Raw genomic sequence first — 5,829 nt, 5'->3', positions numbered from 1 at the left:
GTTTTGGCTCAGTGATGATCATTCTTAGCAGGAGTGAAGATTGGCCCATGATGGAGAATGGAGAACTGGCCTATCCACCTCAGTCTTTTATGAACTAGCCCCCACCTGCCTCTCTTCTTAATGCCAACCAATCAGGACATGGCTCTGCCTGCCATTGCAATTAATCCAGAATGCGGCAGCTAGACTGGTGACTGGGAGCGGCCGCCAAAACTACATAACACCCGTCTTGAAAGACCTACATTGGTTCCCAGTACGTTTCTGAGCACAATTCAAAGTGTTGGTGCTGACCTTTAAAGCCCTAAACGGCCTCCGCCCAGTAAACCTGAAGGAACATCTCCACCCCCCATTGTCCAGCCTGGACACTGAGGTCCAGCTCTGAGGGCCTTCTGGCGGTTCCCTCACTGTGAGAAGTGAGGTTGCAGGGAACCAGGCAGAGGGCCTTCTTGGTAGTGGTGCTTGCCCTGTGGAACGCCCTCACATCAGATGCCAAGGAAATAAGCAGCTATCTCACTTTTAAAAGACATCTGAAGGCGGCCATGTTTAGGGAAGTTTTTAATGCAGGCATCCCCAAACTTCGGCCCTCCAGATGTTTTGGACTACAATTCCCATCTTCTCTGACCACTGGTCCTGTTAGCTAGGGATCATGGGAGTTGTAGGCCAAAACATCTGGAGGGCCGCAGTTTGGGGATGCCTATTTTAATGTTTAATGCTGTATTGTGTTTTTAATATTTGGTTGGGAGCCATCCAGAGTGGCTGGGGAAACCCAGCCAGATGGGTGGGGTATTACTACTACTACTACTACTACTACTACTAATAATAATAATAATAATAATAATAATAATATAGCTTCCTTGTTGCTAACCAAAGCAGACCCAAAGTGTCCAGTCCCGTAGAAAGAGGTCTGCAGGCTGCTCTGTTCAAGCTTTTCTGTTGGCACAGCTCAAATGCCCAGTTTGCACTTCATATTAACTCAAGCATTTGTAATTTTAATTGTTACATTTTGGGAATTGCAGCTGTGTGAGGGGAATAGGGGTTTCCTAACAACTCTCAACACCCATAACAAACTATAAGCTTTCCAAGATTCTTTGGGGGAAGCTGCAAGTGTTTAAAGCTGCATCACAGTGGTGTGGATGTGACTTTTGCCATTTGAACCTGGCTCCAGGTGACCCTGGAATGTCTGGGAGAAGGTTAGATCCCATAAGCCCAAAGCCTGCCCTCTCCCACTCTTAAGGTACACTGAATTGTAGCCATCTCGTTTATTCAGCTCCTGCATAGATAACCAGCAAGTTCGGCTGCCAGTGAGTTGAATAGATTGAACTGAAGATGAAATGGCAAGATGCAGAAGCTGAATTAAAGATGCAGGTTTCCCTAGAAACTTTGAATATGTAAGGTGCCTTACATCCTTCCTTGTGTAACCACAGATGGTAAGAAATTTGATCCAATTTTAATTTAAAGGCAAACCTACCAAATCCACAGTTGTTGTTTTTAAAGGGGCAAACCAAAACACCACCCTCTTCTCAAAACTGCTTTTTTCTTAATTTTAAAATGGAGTTCTCCAGCCAAGTAATGTGCACAAAGAATGCATATACTAGAGTGATTTGCGCACAAAAGCAACTATAATAGTAAAAATAGCATACCAAAATGCATTATATTAGAGGAAGTTGCTTTGCAAAAATGTGTATGTACATTGGGAAAACAGGCACATGCAAAATGTGTATGTTGGGAGAAAAGGTGAGAAATCAAGGCAATAAATAAATAAAAACTCCATTCCATTCCTTAACGCAAAGGGACTATTGTTGTGAAAATTCCTATGCATAGTAGCAAATGGGTGTTTGTTTCAATATGACTTAATAATGATCAGGGTGATAATGTTCTTAAACAGCCTTCTGAAACAAGGTGAACCAGCAATAAGAAAACCTAATGCTATTCTAGGCTGCATCAACTGAAGTCTAGCGTCCAAATCAAGGGAACTCATAGTTCCACTGTATTTTGCCTTCGTCAGAGCCCACCTGGAGTCCTGTGCCCCATTCTAGGCACCACCATTTAAGAAGGATATTGACAAGCTGGAACGTGTGCAGAGGAGGGCGACCAAGATGATCAAGGGTCTGGAAACCAAGCCTTATGAGGAAGTTGGGTATATTTAGTCTGGTAAAGAGGAGACTGAGAAGAAATACAATAGCCATCTTCAAATAGCTAAAGGGTTGTCACATGGAAGATTTAGCAAGCTTGTGTCTCCTGCTCTGGAGGGTAGGACCCAAACCAATGAAGATTCCAGCCAAATATCATGAATAGCTTTCCGACAGCAAGAGCTGTTTGATAGTGGAACAGACTCCTTCAGAAAGTGGTGGACTCTCCTTCCTTGGAGGTTTTTAAGCAGAGGTTAGATGGCCATCTGTGATGGATGCTTTAGTTGAGATCCCTGCATTAGTTGAGATGACCCTCCAGCTCCCTTCTATGCTTCCATGAAAGTTGAGCAGGTTGGGCGGGTGGAGTTCGGGGCAATGTATGTGCATGAGTTTTTAAGGAGGAGTCAGGGATCAGGACCAGTAGTGGCTGGTACACATTGGGACTGGTGAGGTGGAAAGCAGGGAGATCAAGAGTGGATGGAGCCAGAGCCAAGGACAGAGACAGCCACCTCCTGATTGGTTGTAAGAAAGAAGGCAGGCAGGTAAGGGCTGGTTGAGGGCAACAGAGGTTGGCAGTGCTTTGTTAGCATAAATCCACTCACCTTAATGGAGTCACATTTGCTGATGAGAAGTAGTCCTTGAAAGAAGCAAACAGTCTCCAGGCGAAGTGATGTAAGATCTTGAGTGGCTAAATTCCAATTACTTGACACTTCTTAATGTACAGTCAGGCCTTTCTTTCTCTTTTATTGAGGCTACTGAATCAATCAGTTCTTTGAAAGCTCTTCAGTATCACAAGGCAGCTTTGAGATTGCCAATATTTACTTCAATGAGTTAGCCAAGGTCCAGGCATGGTCCATGCAAAAGAGAAGCAAGCTAACTATTCCACTCCCTATTCTTTTTTAAAATATTGCATCATTGTTTGCAAGCTGGCATTGCTGAATCCCACTGGCTTCTGTTCTGAAGGTTGTTTGGGCAAAATATTGAGTTGTGTTCTTGGGTGGCAGAGAAAGGAAAATCATATGATATGTGAAATGCCAAACATTTAGTTTATATTTATTTTATTTTTTGAAAAATGAGCTTGGTGCTTCTTTTTGCTCTCCTCTTCAAACGGTGTCTGTGACCTTTATTATTTATTGTAAAATAATCATATGGAAATGTCAAACAACAGGGCAAAATTGCAAGGCAGATCACCCATTCCAATTGGCATCAGAAAATGTGAAAAGCCTGTGTCCTTCCAAGGTTAAAGATGGGCAAATCACGCTAATTCCAGTCTGTGCTGCTTTTCTTTATTTTTTATTTCTATTTATTAGATATATACAGGCAACTCCCCACTTACACAGGAGTTACGTTCCAGTGCAGCAGATGCATAAGTAAAAATTGCATAAATGGGGAACACCTTCTAAACACCCACTAAATTTCCTCTCAGCCACTCTCCCTCCAAAACACTACTCTCCAAAATATAAAAAATACTGTACCCTAAATATCCAGAACTGGAATTGAAGCTCTGGGGCTGGCAGGAGGCTGGAGAATACGTAGGAACATGGCTGCTGCTGCTGCTTCAGCTGTTAGGCGGGGAGGCTGAGCAGCCTTAAACAAAGCCCTGTTGCACCTCTGGTCTTTTCAGGGCTTCTTCTTTGGGCTCAGACACCATGCACACACATCTCCCAACGCAGTGTAGGCCGGTGCAACATCATGCCAGGCTGTGCAGGTCCCCGCAGCATCTCCCAATGGCATGCAGGCCAATGCAGCCTTCTGTGACGTCGTGCCAGGCCCCCTCAACACTGAGGAGGCTGGGCTGCCTTCAAACGAATACAGTGGTACCTCGGTTTAAGTACACAATTGGTTCCGGAAGTCTGTACTTAATCTGAAGCGTACTTAACCTGAAGCGAACTTTCCCATTGAAAGTACAGTGGAACCTCGGTTTATGAATTTTCGGTTTATGAACGCCGCAGACCCATCTGGAACGGATTAATTCATTTTCCATTACTTTCAATGGGAAAGTTCGCTTCAGTTTATGAACGCTTCAGTTTACGAACAGACTTCCGGAACCAATTACACCCATGCTTCGGGTTAAGTACGCTTCAGGTTGAGTACTCCGCGGACCCGTCTGGAACGGATTAATCCACTTTCCATTACTTCAATGGGAAAGTTTGCTTCAGTTTATGAACGCTTCAGTTTAAGTACTCCGTGGACCGTCTGGAACAGATTAATCCACTTTCCATTACTTTCAATGGGAAAGTTCGCTTCAGTTTATGAACGCTTCAGTTTATGAACAGACTTCCGGAACCAATTGTGTTCATAAACCGAGGTACCACTGTAATGGAAAGTGGATTAATCCGTTCCAGACAGGTCCGCGGAGTACTTAAACTGAAAGTACTCAAACTGAAGCGTACTTAAACCGAGGTATGACTGTACTTAGGGGGCCAAAGACACCTCTGTCCCCTAGAGTTGGCACATCTGCCACAAAGTGGTGAGGAGCCATTGCAGCTTCTGTAAAGATTTTGTGTCCTTTGTGAGATCTCATGAGATGACGATGAGATTTCAGTGAGATTTTGCGAGGTCTCACTGGAAGCCGGCACTGCTCACTGGACTGCCCCTTGAGCCTCTGCCGCCTGAGGTAACCAGGGTCACACCACTTTATGGGCAGGCCAGCCCCTGTGGAATGGTGACTGGCCAGGAGGTGACTGGAATGGAGCTTCCTAAAACAGAGCAGAATTGACTGGCTGGCTGGCTGCAACCCTGAATTCGATTATTCTGCACAGCCACATGTTGCTGTAAAGAACCCCCCTCCTCTTTTCACACACCAGTTGATATTTATGGTTTTGGCAACTTGAGAAACCTGAGAACCAGGAAAAAGGAAATGTGTCCACATACCCCAAAGGTTAGTTTTTGTTATATAGCTATACAAACAAAGCTGATTAAACAGCCTTAGAAACATTTCCTTTTCCAAAGGCTATATAAGGGAAAAATAAAATCTAGCTCCCCAGGTTTTCTGATCTTTGGCATCAATTTGTAAGTATAAGTTGATTCGATATGGACTATTACTAGAATTTGACAATGGTGGAGTTTCTACAGGGCAGCAGCTGAACTTAATTTATGTGATTGGCGGGTGTTATTGGCAGTCATATTTTAAGGGAGAAGCAGACACATAACCAACTTTTTTGGAATAGGGGTGGGTTAAGAAGAGCCAGAACGAAAGAACACCTAGCTGAATGTCCTTAAGGTGAATACCTGAGTGAACTGGTGGAGGTCTGGGGGAAGGGATAGTCCACTTCTTTAAAAACCTTCATCGGCGAGGGCAGAAAGGTTGTAGTTCTGTGGTAGAGCATCTGCTTTTCATGCAGGTTCAATCCCTGGAGCTTCAGTTAGACCCAGGAGATGCCCCTGTTTGGACCCTGGAAACCAGACACCTCAGTATTGTAGACAATGGTCTCATGGGGTGGAGATCCTGGTTGGGCAACTTTTCGCCCTTTCCCCCATCCTGTTATTGGAACTTTTATTTCAATAGAAGAATAAAATACTTCCAGGGCTGGAGCAATTTTTTCTCCCTTATCGGGCTTTGTGTGTGAGTGTTTTTCCCAGGGAAATCAGAAGACTATGATCCTGAAGATTCAACACCTTCTGTGATCTGTGCTGATGTACCCTGCCACAAACCAGACCCTCCAAGTGTCCCTATTTTCCAGGGACGTCCCTCATGTAGAGA

Source organism: Zootoca vivipara, chromosome 14 (genome assembly GCF_963506605.1).
Source record: "Zootoca vivipara chromosome 14, rZooViv1.1, whole genome shotgun sequence".
NCBI classification, from domain to species: domain Eukaryota; kingdom Metazoa; phylum Chordata; class Lepidosauria; order Squamata; family Lacertidae; genus Zootoca; species Zootoca vivipara.
The sequence above is the reverse complement of the archived record's forward strand: the minus strand, read 5'-3'. Positions refer to the sequence as shown.